The sequence below is a fragment of the Cupressus sempervirens genome, chromosome 4 (assembly GCF_028749045.1).
Source record: "Cupressus sempervirens isolate cs-2001-9-10 chromosome 4, ASM2874904v1, whole genome shotgun sequence".
Lineage (NCBI taxonomy): Eukaryota > Viridiplantae > Streptophyta > Pinopsida > Cupressales > Cupressaceae > Cupressus > Cupressus sempervirens.
The window spans coordinates 173,411,940-173,428,315 of NC_143121.1; the positions used below are offsets into that span (position 1 = coordinate 173,411,940).

The following is a 16,376-nucleotide window of genomic DNA, read 5'->3' on the forward strand; positions in this document are numbered from 1 at the left end:
CACACAGTTAAATCCTGATATTCATATCACAAATGCAAACCTCTAAATGCACAGACACACTCATGGGTCTAATCACATAATACAAATGAGTCTAGATTTATTAAATCACCAGAACATTTCATTTAAACAATTAAATAGGATACATCGACCACACAGGGACAACATTGGATAAATATGAACAACTGAATCACTAACTCCATGTGCCACTACCAAGGATATAAATTATGCACACTAAACAACATGATCAAGCACACTTGCATATAATAACATATTCGAAGCAATAAATGCATTAAATCTCCTAATTTAACCATTTATTTAATTATACTAAAATAATTCATTTACATCACTCACTTTTGCATAAAGCATGACAAAGCAAGAATAAAGTAAATAAACATAGCATCAAATCCAACGTACAAATGTAATCAAAGGACATGTCCAAATACCAAATAACTAGATATCATCATAAAACATACTGTTATCTCAAAAAGGCATCATCATGCAACTATGATCAACTGAACAACATAGTAATCTAACATCTATGATATTGGAAAGAAAAGTATAACACCTAACCATTAGGTCATCTCAAATGTAAAAATAACTTGAGTACAAGTATCTCTCAAATCAAAATATAATAAGGTACAAACTATAAACTCAAGATGCACTACATTCACTATGCTTTGATCTTGCATGCTAAATTGGATTATTGTCCAACTTGATTGTACTTTGATTGTAATATTTGATTGGAGTAGTTCCATCTTGCTTTTGTCCCATATCTTCAAGAATTCTCCTTAGCCAAATTGCTTCATAGGTAGCATTGCACAATGCTTTGTACTAAGCTTCAGAAGATAAAAGAGAAATAGTTGGTTGCTTCGTGTTGGTCCAAGAAACAACACCTGATCCTATCTTGAATGCATAACCAATTGTTGCTTTATGATCATTTGGATTTGCTACCTAATCAAAATTAGAGTAACCTTTCAACTCAACATTCAAATGGTTAGTATATTCAATGCCAAAAGATATGCTACCTTGTAGGTATTGAAGGACTCTTTTTGCTACATTCCAATGAACCTCAAGAGGGTTAGCCATGAATTGTCTAAGTATTCTGAAAAAAAATGAAATATCATGTCTTGTAGTGGTCAAATAGTTTAGACTTCCCACCATTTACTCATACAATGTCCCATTGACTTTTGAAGTCTCACTATCACAAGAGAACTTGAAATTTTATTCCAATGGAGTACATGTTGCTTTACACTCTTTCATATTAAACTTTTGGATTAACTTCTTTTCATACTTACTTTGACCAATCAAAGCCCTGCCATTTTTCTTCCACACCGCAATTCCTAAGCAATAATGCATTTCTCCAAAGATCATTTCAATTTTTTATGACAGAGCTACCTTGATTGCATCAATCAACTCTATAAGAATTCCTATTATGATTAAGTCATCCACATACAAAGAAATCAAAACAATATGCCCATGTTCATCATTCTTTATGTACAAATATGGATCATTTTTACTTTTGATATATCCTTATTAAAAGAAGAATTTATCAATTTTCTCATACCATGATCTCGGTGCTTGTTTGAGACCATATAATGCCTTTTTCAACTTACATAACAAATGCTCTTTTCACTATTTTACAAAACCTTCAACTTGAACAATATAAATTTCCTCTCTTAAATCACCATTTAAAAATGCTGATTTAACATCCATTTGATGAAGAACCCAATCAAATTTAGTGGAAAGTGCAATCATTAGTTTAATAGTATTCATTTTAGCTAGTGGTGCAAAAGTATCTTCATATCAATTCCTTCCTTTTGTGAGTACCCTTTTGCAACTAATCTAGCTTTGAATTTATCAATAGTTCCATCAACATTAAACTTTGTTTTAAATAACCATTTACAACCAATAAGAATTTTATTTGCTAGTAATTTAGTTAGTTCCAAAGTTTCATTATTCATAATTGAAACATATTCTTCATACATTGCATTCATTCATTCTTTATGATTCTTGGCTTCTTCAAAATTTTTAGGTTCATCTACACTCATTATTTCACTAGTAAATTTAGGCTTGAATTTTGATGCAAAAAGGTTGAAATTTCGACAAGAGTAGGTCGATAAGGCGACCAAGCTTGTCGTCGGTCTTTTTTGGTCAATTTTTTGCCACATACATTTCATGTCAAAATTTTGACTACATAAAGGTCGACTTACTGACACGAATTTTGTCGCTTTCCCTCGTCCAAGCTGAAGTGATATTACCTCATTTGCCAGTGGTGCTTGTCAAAATTTTGATGTAAACCTTCATATTGGTGCATCAAAATTGCGACGAATCCAATTCACATTTCTCCTCCGGTGGCATACACATGACGCCAAAGTGGACCAGTTTTGCATCAAAATTTTGACCAAAATATTGCATTTTCATCGAAATTGCAACGAAAGCGCTTTACATTTTTTCGTTGGTGCCATACTCGCGACGCCAAAGCGAACCAGTTTTGCATCAAAATTTCGATCGAAATATTGCATTTGTGTTGAAATTGAGACGAAGACATGTAGAAATTTTGACGAGCTATCCCATTTATTGCAAAAGCTTTTCTCTCATAGGAGCCTTCTAAACTGCACAAAACTTGATTCTATAGCATAATTGCTCAGTGCATGAGAGTCAGGGTATCGTGCACATTTCTACCTCCACACCATTATTTCGTTTGTCACATGATTTATTTCATACAAAACAATGGGAAGGAGGAAGAAATGTGCACGATATCCTAAGTCTCCACCGAGAAATTATGCTTTACAACTCAAATTTTGTGCAGTTTAAAAGGCTCCTATGAGAGCAAAGCCTTTGGAATAATTGGCACAACACCTCTAAATTTTGGTTCCTGCAGGGAAGAATAAAATTAGGAAAGAATTATTTATCATGAATGAAAGCCAATAATTTCATCTATTTTTCAAATAGATAAACGTGACAAAAAAAACTTACAGTCCCAATCACATCATCATAAGAGCACATATATAACTATAACTATGTCTAAAACCAACATAATTTACAAATATCCACAATTCAAATATTATCCTTTGATGTTTTCTTTAATGCAAAGTTTTAAGTCAACTATGTTATCGCCTTGGATGTAATACCAAACTGTCATTAGGCTAAAGACTGCAACAAGATTTACGATTTACAAATGCAAGGAGAACTACCAAACCAAAGTAGAAAATGACATGAAAATTTAACAATATATCAACTAACAATCTAGATGAAATATTTCTAGCAATTGAACTATACATTATAGAAACAAAAAATTGCCTTAAAATTGACACCTCACCAGTTGTTCATTTGCATCCATAATGGTTTCACAAAAGTTGAAAGCTTACGATTTGTCAACAACACAAAAGGCACTCGTAGTTCAGCTGCATCAATAAAACTAAAGTAATTCAATTGCACGATGAGGTCAAGAGACTGTCAATATCGATTGTGGAGTTGCAGATAGGTAAGAAATAAACATAAAAAGGTAGTACAAGATTTTAATAGCAATTGTGTTTATTTTATTGTTTTATTGGATGAAAAATTTAGTGCTAATGTGTGTCATTTGTCTTGTTAGGTGTGTTGATATTTGATTTAGTTTAGTTTGGATCACTTTTCAGTTCATTATTCTTGCATATAGTTATTGCATTTTTTTGCAACTAGAAAGAAAGATTTAGTAAACTAACTGAACCTTTTATAAAATGATGAATTACATGGATCATTTAGAAACTCAATAATTGCAATTAAATAGCTGAAACTTGGACATCATGTATCATTCAGGGATTGCAAATGGATTTAGAAATTATTCTAAAATATTGTGTTTGTAGAAAAACACAAGAAAAGATGTGCAGTCAATAACTTAATAAAACTGATTTAAGTGCAAGTACTATGCAACCATTGAGAAATCCAAGTATTCTTAAGGGTTGAGGGTAGTAGGGAGGAATTATGTACGTAGTTAATAGTAGTGCAACATAGACTGGTTATGAGGGGCACTATGTTATACAAAGTTCTGCGTTACGGGCACTTTGTGGAATAAGCAATGACAAAGAATTAGGGCATCATTTAAGTATTCTAGGTGGTACTACAAAATTGCTAAAATTGTTGCCACATGGTCTGGAGAGAGAAAGAAATTCCACATCCTTCAATCTAACCTTAGTTCTCTTTTGAAACTCTGAGTGGATTTGTGTGTTAAAGCTTTGCTAGCATTGATTGTAATAGCAAGAATGGATATTCAAAGACTATTGCAATGAAGGAAGTATGCTAGTAGAGATACAAATGGTTTTGGGGAATATCAACGAAGATGGAATACAAGCCTTACGATAATCTCAAGGTGATGGGATTGGGCCTTAAACTCATCTTGTACAATGCTTGAGCATATCCCAGTGTAGCTCCAACAGACCAACCAATTGATCCATACTGCATCTGAAACTCATACCTACAAAATCAACATTAGAATGAATCATTTAACTTTGTCACAAGACTTAAGAAAAATAATGTCACAAATTACTGATTCTTCAAACTAAACCTGATAACCAATTCCAAATAGGGGCATAAATAATTTCAATAAATTGTAGGAACTATTTCAGCGCAAATTTGTGACTTACAGGTAACAAGCTAGTCAGTTAGACAAATCATGTATTATAATTTTATGAACTTTGTTGTTCAAAATTTTGTTGTTCAATAGTTTCTTGGTTAGATCAACATTTTAAATCATACACTATGATCCATCATCAAAATAAATGAGTCAGAAATTTAATTATATAAACTTTTGCAAGAGATTTTGCATTACCTGCATTTCTCTAGGAGTTTAAGCTTCTGGAAGTTGAACCAAGAGTCACCAGTTTCTGCAATGACAACTGTCTCATTTGATAGCATGGCCTACAAATAAGAAGTGTTTACTCATTAATCTATAGGAACAACAACAAAACCAAGGATTGAAGTACTGACTGAACCATAAGTCATTTTATGATATGTAGTGATTCTCAATAATTTTACCTGGATGTGTTTGAATAACAATTTGACTCTAAGAGCCTCGTTTGGAGCACCTTTCAAGGGAACATCGTGAGGCACAAATATATGCTAATAATTATCGAAGGCCATTGTATTGTGCTTCAACTTCTTTGCGATAGCTTCTAAGAAGTCTTTCATTAATATACACCCAAAAGTAGGTCCATTTGTGATAGTTACCAGATTAGGCTACACAATTATAGCTTTCTCCTTCTTCAAGAGTAATGAATATCCCATTGAGCTATATTCATTAAAAATGGGCCCTGCAAATAAGTAAGCATCTACAGACTCAACTATTTCAGCACAAAATGCAGTATTGACTACACCCCAGTAAGTTCTTATGAAATGTGGAAGAGTTTCTGAAAATTTACCCTTAGTCAATGGCATTGCGGCCACAACATAACCTGAAGCATTTTTCAATTTCGTAAATGCATCTTTTGCCTTAACAACCCTCAGCTTTGGACCCCTAACCAACACTTGCTTAACTGTTGCATTTAGGAACTCTATAGTTGTTTCCACAACTACTTCCAAACTTCTTGGATTGCTTAGCCTATAGTTCATGCTAGCCAAAAAAACTATTAAAAAAACAAGTTACAAGTGACTTCAAATGCAATGAGCAATGCAAGAGTTTCATGACATACAAACCTTGCTTTTAATTTAATTAATGGATTTTGTGACCCACCAAGACCTTTCAAACATTGGAAAACTATAAGAACATGTCATGGTGAAACAAAACAAAAAGCACACTTCTAAATTCATTTTGCAAAGGGTACACACACATTAAGAAACAATGAAAAGGGAATATAGTTTACACATTGACCCAATGTCTTGAATTTTACTTTAAACCTTACTTCTGTCAAACAAAGTATTGGAAATAGTGTGTGTGGTGAACCTTGCATGCTAAAAGATATACACTAGATCAACTAAGGAAGAGTTGAATATAGTATAATGAGAAAACTAATCTGACAACATTTAAAATAATAAGAATGAAAAAACCCTCAAATGTGTTTCATTGATTCTGCAAATGAAAATGCTGATCAACCAAACCAAAGTAAACCTACAGACATTAAGATCTTGAAAATACAAAAAAGACAGGAGGCCATAGACTAAAAATTCTTGATCACCCCTCAAAAGAAAATTTTCAGTCGGAAACAAGAGGCCGAGATCCACAACATGAACAACTCACACATTTAATACTTAGACATGTAGGACATTGTACAAGTACAAAAATTAAACCTAATTCCAAACTAATCAAGTTTCCATAGTCTATTTGAATATTATGTATGGCTTTTCGATTTTGATTGTGTATGTATTTTGTATTTTTTAATATCAATGGTTTAGATCATGAATACTATGATCCATTTTCTGAGCATACAAAATATATAATATGAAAAAAAACTTGCAATCTGCAACTACAAAAATACATTTTACATATTTTTATGTTCTTAGATTATGATGATGGATCAAAGAGTGAGATTCTAAATAACGATGCTAAAAAAAGTAGAATCAAAACAAAAAGTCCATGTAGAAGAAACTAATTTACCTAAAAGGAAGAAAAAAGCCCACTTGGGAGTGAGCCATAATGGAATAGGCTCGTCACAAAACATATGGTGTGGAATGCCAGGGAGATTATAGCTAATGCTGATATAAATTGGCTTACTCTCAATAAGCACTACAGAAATGACATGATCAGACCTTCACAAAATTTCTCAGTTGTTTTGGGTCATTAAATTGGATATTAAATTGATAGTAAAATGTGAAAGAGAACACCAATAATGTCACATCAAAATAAGTTTGCATCCTACATATGAGTATGCATCAAAACTGAATTTTTACCTCAATCTATCTGTATCAATAAAGAAATAAGACATTTTTGTAATATAAAATTCTTGAACCCTATTCGACTGTAATCTTTCAAATTTGCAAAATAAAACAAAAGCCATAAGAACTAAAATAAAAGGATTTATTTCTAACAAACAATCACATATGCTTTGTATATACCTTAGGACATGATACAATCTATTTCACAAGCAACACTAAACATTCCAATTTTTTTCTCATTTACTAGAGTGATGATAAACTATATGCAAAGTAGAAATAGTGCAACATAATAGATGATTAGTATCTAGAATTTTTAATACTGAAAATTATAAAGAATGTAATACTCACAAGTGTCGCTGCCTAAGAGAATGCAACCCAAGTTTATCATGATCTCTGCAGCATTCATTGCATTGGGAATATCCTACTTATTTGCAAACACCAGTAACACTGCATCTCATAGTTCATCTTGCAAGAACAAGAAACTTAAATGATAAAAAATAATTCTATGGATAACATGAAAATAATTGTTAAAAGAATGAGGCCAATTTTACACATAATAACCAAGGTTGCCACACACGAGAAAGACATGAAATCTTCTTGATCCATTTTCCAATTGTGTTTATACAATCCTAAAAATTCACTTTGATAGTTCTGACTAATTATTGTTGGAAGGATTTTATTTGCTTCATCAAACGAGTGTATATTGTAGTCTTGGCTTCTTGTATTTTTCAAGATAGTATCATTACTCGTCTAGTATTGTTCAATCTGAAAGGATGATATTGATATGTTGTTTTTCTATAACAACCAAAACAAGGGGTTGTTAACCTTTACACAAACAAGGGATGAAAGCATAAACATAGGGCATCAACAACACAACAAAATAAACCTTTTCCTATGCACTTGGAAAAAAGTCTAAGCAACGCTATTGTTAGGATTGCAAAAAAGGAAACCCCACTACAACCTGTCAACAAGGCCCAAGAGTGATTATTTAAGAGTCAACATTATCAGTAGAATTTTTTTCAAAATAGAAGTGGGAGCAGTACCTTCAACAACATAGGCCACAAGGCTAGCAGGCATCACACCTAAAATATGGTCTAACATCCAAAATTGTGACAAGAATGGAAGCGATAGAAGTCTAGCTCAAACCAACAGCATGAGAAGCATCAATATAATCAAAAAAAGTTTCTTCTTCATTAGAAAACAAGTCCTCAAAAAGAAAATCTAAAACAGAATTAGAAGCTCTAATTGAAAATGGTCATTTTCCATGGCCCTCCATCAAGTGACAACACCTATCCAACACAAAATGGCAATCATTAGGCATGTATCCTATAGAGATGCAATCTCTACAACAAAATGGAAAACCATCATATTCAATGCTTCACCCATGGCCTCTCATCAATCATGATTGAAGTGGAGAGATCTCTATTTCAACTAGAATACAAACATAGAATAGCCCAAAATTGTACTAGATCCATCCAATTTTAGGAAATAGCAAAGGGAATTTCCAATGGCCTCGGGAAAAACAACTCACAAAAGTGAAATGAAGATGAGGAAGGAAAACCCAAACATAACTCACATAGGTATAGCTCAATGTCACCAAACATTAGGGACTTCAAAGAATTAGCCACCCAACAGTGTAAATCTTAGAGGCACTAGAGGCTCTAAGAATTTATAGACCATACTTTTGCACTGATAAAAGTTCATATTATCACCACAAAATAGGACAAACTTTGCATAAGACTTGACAGCCCAAGCATAGCTCCTTCAACCAAAATTTGACAGACAATTATCTAGAGCATTCAGCGGGTCTAGAACCACGAACAAGAGCAAATATCCTAGCACCTAGAAGCCTAGCTTAGCACTACACCAAGAGAGTCAAACCCCAACAAAAACCATCCAATGGATCTCTTCTGATGGGGTGTGTTACGAGTATATTAAGTTCCCCTCTTTCTCCAGAGTGGAAAACATCATGAATTTTGAGTTCAGATCTACATTATGTAATACTGCTTTACTCATGTTTAGAGACCCTTACAATATATTCAGAGATAATTATTATATCTACTCTATAATAAATGTCAGTGTAATATCATACTAGCATCAGAGTTCATAACCGACATCAAAAGTGGTTAGTTACACAAGAAGAAGCATCAAACATGGGACATGAAAAACAAATTCAAATTGATTTGTCCTCTATTATCAGAGGATCATAGTAAGGCACAACACAAATTCTCAAATATAAATAATAGTCAATTGTCATTTTACTTAGATCCCTACGAAAATGTAGCACTGAAATAAAATATACATTGGATTTAGGAATTTGGTTGACAACCAAAATCAATTGAATTGAAATAAGAAACTTCACCAAAGAATCAACTAAATATGTAATTTTAAGCATATTTTGCTACTCAAAATGTTACGACTTCTTCCTTCTTGACTTTAAACTCATGACATTTTCTAGTTTTACAAGGGGAAACACGATCTCTCCAACTGTTAGTTCTAAATGGCTTCCACCTTAGGCACAAAGAGTCTTTGAACTAGATAGATAAAATACACAACCATGCTGAAGACCATGGAAATAGAGGATAACATGGAAAATACCAAACAACAAGTTGGATGTTGATGAAGACTACAATGAAGGTAGAAGATCCCAGACATCATCAATTAATACCAAACTACCAAATAGAGTATACAAACTTGAAAAGACAAGACACACTTTACAACTAAATGAAACTCTAGAAGCTACCATCAAATGGCATGACATTGAATCATTACCAATAAATGAATACAACATAGAGAAGCTACTAGATATGGTATTTCTATTCATTTTTCAAATGAAAGAGTGCAGTAGGTATGCAACCATGACTAAGGAAAGTGCAATTTCACACCATTTTCCATGTTGATGTTGAGATACAGACCTGTGCAATCTAATCTCCCAAGGAATAGACATCACCACGTATCACCATCTTTACCAAAACAAGATTTGTCATAAAGCGATGTTAGAATAGTTACTAAATGGTCATAAATTATGTTGTTATAGTAAAAGAATACTTTAAATTAAGAAAAAAAACTATACAATATTAAAACATGATATTGTGCTTTAAAAACTAAAAAGGTACCTGTAACGAAGAACTTCATTTCGACTTGCTAATTGGTTGTCACTATTAACTATAAGCTTATCTTTAAAGTTTGAGCTTCACTTGGTTTCGAGAATAGTTAAATATTCTCTACTTAATAGGGCCAACCACGTGAAGGTCGAAGCTCATTTGGCCCCTCTCCCCCCCCCCCCCCGCCCTCAACATCACTCTAAATTCCCTATTAACATTTAATAACATTCAATTCATCCATTTCTGAAATATAACATTCAATCATTATAGTCACATGATAACATTCATTAACACATAAAATTCATAATTACACAACATTCATGACTAATTCAAAAGTAAGTCATTCATGAATAATTCATTAACACAATATTCATTAACACCCAATATTAATGAATAATATTCATTAACACAATATTCATTAACAATATTCAAGAGCAAGTCATTCATGAATAATCATATCTTTTTTCCTTTCTTGCCGTATCTTTTTTTCATAAAATTTCTAAGAGGAATATTAATGTCCTTGTCATCCCCATTAACATTTAATAACATTCAATTCATCCATTTATGAAATATAGCATTCAATCATTATAATCACATGATAACATTCATCAACACATAAAATTCATAAACACACAACATTCGTGAATAATTCATTAACACACAACATTCAAGAGTAAGTCATTCCTAAATAATTCATTAAAACCCAACATTAATGAATAATATTCATTAACAATATTCAAGAGTAAGTCATTCATGAATAATCATTTCTTTTTTGCTCTCTTGCCGTTTCTTTTTTTCATAAAATTTCTAAGAGGAATATCAATGTCCTCGTCATCCCCCTCCTGTACTAGTTCTAACACATGTCTCCTCCTCATCCATTCAGGAACATCATGAGGTCGTTGCACCAAAGGGGGGTCCGCTGCAATAACAAGTACTCCATGAGTTAAATTCACACCATTTTATATTAGTGAATTATGATTTTTTATTTAAGTAAAAGAACTATAAATCAATAAATTAATTTAAAAGAACAAAACATAGATTTTCTTTACTTGAATGTGCGACATGATCTACCTGCTGATCAGTCTGAACATCCTCCGGCACTTGTTCAACACGACATGAGTCTATATCCTCAACACAAAAAGGTTACACCAAGTTCAATTAAAGATGTTAAATTGTATTAATAATTATATAATTAGTTTTAAATAACAAATGAGCACCTACATTGATAATACAATGCACATTAGGGGCTTCATGATGCTGCGCTTGATCTATGTCATGATTAATAGGCTGCATTGCAATGTCATGCAGATTATTATCAAATAAATTTTTGCTCAAGTATTCAATTTCTAATATATATGTTGGCTTATTTACCTGTGCACATGATGCAGGAAACTGTTCGGTTGGGGGAATGGAAGTTTGCCGTAGGCATTCAGCCACCACTGCATAGCCTTGCTTGAAGGCAATTTTTGTGTGTTCTTCTATGGCCTCCAGATTAAAATTAGTGCCCTGCATTTTTTTATTAATTAAAAAAATTATTTGCATTTTATAAATCATTTTTCTTTGCAATTCATTTATTGCTACTTACAACGCGTGCTTTGATTTTCGAATATCCCCTAGAGCCAAGTCTGCGCTGCCCAACCTTTTCTAGCCTCACCTTTGTTGCCTTTGATGTGTCCTGCAACCTATGAAAAGTTTGAAATATGTTAGATGATATAGATATAAAGATCAGTACTAAATAGTGGATTATTATATGGTATGAAGGTTTTAGCATAAAGTAGCATGTTCCACCAAAAATATGAAAAAAGGGAAGAAATTATAGCATCATACCTTTAATTGACATGTGTAATCATGCTATTTATGCATGGAGTTCATGCTAAGTATTTATCCATATTCTGACATGCCTCTCCATAAAATTACACATCAATTTTGACAGTCTATATTATCCATTGTCACACAAAGTAAACGATAAGGTAAAAGTTGAAATAGCTAGTAGATTTTATAGATTAAATTTTTATCCCTATGTTCCACACTCAAAGTGTTTTTATCCCCAAGGTTGCAATAGGTATAAACTTGAGGGAAAATGTCAGATTTCAGATTGTTTTAGTAGCATTCCTTTTTACCCGTAGCTGAAAAGTAAGTATTTTTTTGTTTTCAATTTAAAAGACATCACCTTTGTGCATCAAGTGCTTCTTTAGCCTCCACATTGCATGGAACTGATTTTATAAATGGTGGTTGTAACTGAAACAAAATCCCCATTGATTTGCTAAGATAACTAGCAACTAACAGGAACTACCTAGCATTTTTCCAGTAGAAGACTCGTGACTTAAGACTTGTCTTAATCTATGTTAATTTTGATTGCTTCTAGTAGTGGAGCACCATTCAGAATGTTTGAGAAGATAAAAAATGTTACATTATAGTTTGGAGGATGTTTCGTATAGTCTACATCCACAACAAACGATTTAAAAGCTAACACTTGGATAGAAAACTGTTTAGATAAGCTTCAACTATTCTTAAAAGTCACACAGTAAAAGAAGAATTAAGGATAGAAAAAAATAAAAAGTCAACTTTAACACTTTTACTATAAAAATTAAGAAAATTAGTATGTGATCATGTTTAAACCATTCGCTTTAATAATGCCACATTATTTTGATCCTATAAATAAGGTATAAGAGTTTAAGAAACAGTAAATTTCATAGAGTGGAAAGAAATAGCAAAAATTATCGGCATTATTTATAAGAATGAAATTTGGGTTAGAGTTTTCCAAAAAAAAAATTCCTAATTTTAAATGCAAGCAAACAAATGCTTTCATGCAGATTAAAATAACATAAATACTTACACTTGTAGGGGACACGACCAATAATGGAGAATGCATGCACAACTCCTCCAAATAAGGAAAGCATTGTAGAACTTTGACATTAGCAAAATCTTCATCATCAGAACAGGTGATTTTCCTGTTCGATTTCACTTTTGCAAAATGTTCCAGAAGTTGAGTGTCAGTTTCCAAATAGAGACATTTAGGTAAATAGAAGCTCACCATTATCTTACTGGGCAAACTGCAATCAATAATTCTAATGCTTTCTTAGAGTGGAAAATTCACATCCAGTATCATATATATATCATTGACATGTCGGAGGGGTGATACAATCAAAAGATCAAAACTAAGTGCTAATCAGAGCACTATCAATATCTCAAGTCTCAAAATGATACATCAAATATAAAATGAATCTCATGATCAATATAAAGATACAAAAAGTAACAAAAGATAACATGGACCTAACTACAACCTTCCCCCTCATCACCAGGAGGAGGAGGAGGAGTAACATCTGCACATGCAGGAGGCACTACACCATCAGAAGCTCAAGCATAATCAAAGAACCTTGAGACATGTTGAGCTAGAGGTACTGCATTTTCATATACTACATAATAATGAGCAGCCTGAGAGGTATGATGACAGGTCTCATCTCTCTCTAACTATAGGTCTCAGGTATGATTACTATATTATATTACAATTATTATATATCATTATATATTACAATTACTGAATATCATTTATCACCTATACTGCTAAAACATACAACTATGGTACATGTAGTTGAGCATTACTATATTTTCAAGACATAATATAGCTATATGTGAAGTTATATATCATTGATAATTCACATCCAGTGTCATATATGGCTCTATGCCTAGCCATGGTCTATAGGTAACATACATAATGTCATCCAAATGAAGTCTCAAACAGTTTGTCTTACCTAGTGTAGGTTGGATCATCTCTCCACAATACCAATAAATATAAATCTACAAGTGTTGTTGTTAGTCCTCAAAGATAGGAACGTGATTGTTGTCATTAACTTGTGTTTCTGGCATCGAACGTGATGCTTATTACTTTTAGGAGACTGACCATTAGTAAAATTCTTGCAAAGTTTTTCAAAAAAATTGTACTTGTCATTACAATTACTGAATATCATTTATCACCTATACTGCTAACACATACAACTATGGTACATGTAGTTGAGCATTACTATATTTTAAAGACATAATATAGCTATATGTGAAGTTATAAGTGCACTATTTATATCTTATGTAGGGTTTATGCCCAGATTGAGATATATACAGTTGTGTCAGCATTGAGATTGAGATTTATAAGCAATTCTGTCAGCATAAGAATTTAGGATTTATAAGCAGTTGTTTTAGTTATATCTTATGAAAGATTTATGCCCAGATTGAGATTGAGATTTATAAGCAATTGTGTCAGCATATGAATTACATACCTTTCGTCAATAGATAGATTAAATTGAGCTAGTTGAAATTGTTGATACTGAAGTTGAACCCTAAATTTTCTCATTAATGTACTAGTAGTTAATACTATTGTATACCTTTTTGGATTTTCTGGTGTACTTTCTTCTGGATTTGCTAGTGTAATTTCTTTTGGACGTTCCATTTTCTCCTTTACATCCAAAATGAACTCATTCCAGTCGCTCACTGAAACAAAGGGAGGATGCTCGTACTTCGGGTTTAGGACGAGGCTCTTTCTATATGTGTCCCCTCACAACCTTAAGATGTCTGGAAGCTTTTTGTAACAATTTCTTATGATAAAAAATATTACTACCAAACTCATGCTTTATATCTTTGATGAGCTCATCTTTAAATTTTTGATCTTGGTAGTTCCACCTTTTAAGAAAAAAAACAAAATTGTTAGATATAGCTAGTATAAGAAAAGACCTAAATGAAAGGAAAAATGTTGCACCAATTAATGATATGAAAAAAAATAGTGGGATAAAATTAGTTCAGTTATGATGTTCCACCTTTTACGTATGGTGGGCTCGAATCTTCGCAGCGTGAGGTCATAAAGCCTCCTATAAAATGTATCGCTTCCTACAAAAAATGTCATGGGATAATTAATAGTAAGAACCATTAAAATGAATCATGTGAAGAATGATTTTTATAGTGAATAAAAAATACATAAAATGAGATACATTTCATCTTTTTAGTGATCTATTTCAGGGTTGGAGGATCAACTTAACCAAAATTGACCAAAAAAAAGTTTGGAAATTTTTTTAAAATGTCTAAAACGAGTCAAACTCTACTAGGGTTCTATTGCTGATGTTCTAAAACTAAAAAATGTACTATGACTATATTAATCAGTATACCTTGAAAAAAAAATATAGTGCATAATACATATAACTTGCCATGACCTTCATTTTTTGTCATTCTTAATTGATGTTGTCACTGATCATACTTGGGATCTTAGGACATTTCAAAGGCATTGATTCATCATCGTCAATCAACAACGATTTCTACATAGCTCCCATGCTAGAAATATGGGTAGCTCCAAGAAATGACGGTGAATTATCACTAATACATGCACTATGATCCGCATTTGGCAGAGTACCAGACGGTGCATCTCCTACCACAAAAAAACAATACACTATGTGATGAACCCAAGATTAAAGAACATATTATCAACTCATAATTAACACAAAACCAAATATAGCAAAATAAGGATTTACCAGCTAGACGTCCCCTTGTTGTTGACATTGCAGTCGACAATCTCGTATGGGCATCCGTCAACCTCTTAGGAGTCTCTTGTACTGGATGACTTGAACAATACATTGTTAGCAAAGACATTTTGAAATAATAAAAGTAAGAGTTAAGAAGTTTTGAATGTTTGAAATAAAAAATTCCTTCTAACTTGTCAACTAAAAGATTATTTTACCAGTGGCAGTCAGAGCTCTACTACTACCGGCCTCACCGCCTTGTCCTTGACCAAGTTGTGGATCAATTCCCAAAAATTCTTGTATAACAAGAATTTAGTAGTTAAAGTTTCTTACAACTCTTTAAAAAAATTGAATCAATAAAGTATTTTTGCCAATATTACATATTTTACTTCACAACATAAAAGATTATAAAATACAAATCTTTATTAATCTTTTCTTATAACTAAATATTCATTGGAGCTTACTTCATAACGATGAGCTTGCGCTCTAAAATCTGATAGCCTCTTCATCATCTCCTCAGATTCCATATTTGCCTCATCCAAAATTTTCACTGCTTCTAAATTAATTTTTTAAAATTTTTTCTTCAACATTTTTATGAAATTGGGAGTTTCAGCAATATCCTCATCAGAAGGTGTAGCTAGTGGCTTGACACTTACTGATACTGCTTTACCCTTATCCTAAACATCAAATTGTGAGAGAAATATTAGTAAAACTATCATAAAAACTAAAAAACTGTAAATAAAATAACGTAATAATATAACATTTTTCAACTATCTAATTTGTACAATTTCAAAAAGGTTTACCCTCACTGAAGAAGGGGTGGGAGTAGCATCCTGGTGACCTCTATCATCTGTCAGATCCATATCATCCTGTTATAAAGATTAAACATAAAAAATTCAGCTAACTGAAAGCAATAGACAACAAAAAA

General features: G+C 32.4%; 1 pseudogene; it reads right to left on the reverse strand.

Moving 5' to 3' along the window:
* Positions 1-15,563, reverse strand: part of LOC149560534 (pyruvate decarboxylase 1-like) — a 48,167-nt pseudogene extending 32,604 nt beyond the window's left edge.
* Between the last annotated feature and the right edge of the window lie 813 nt (positions 15,564-16,376).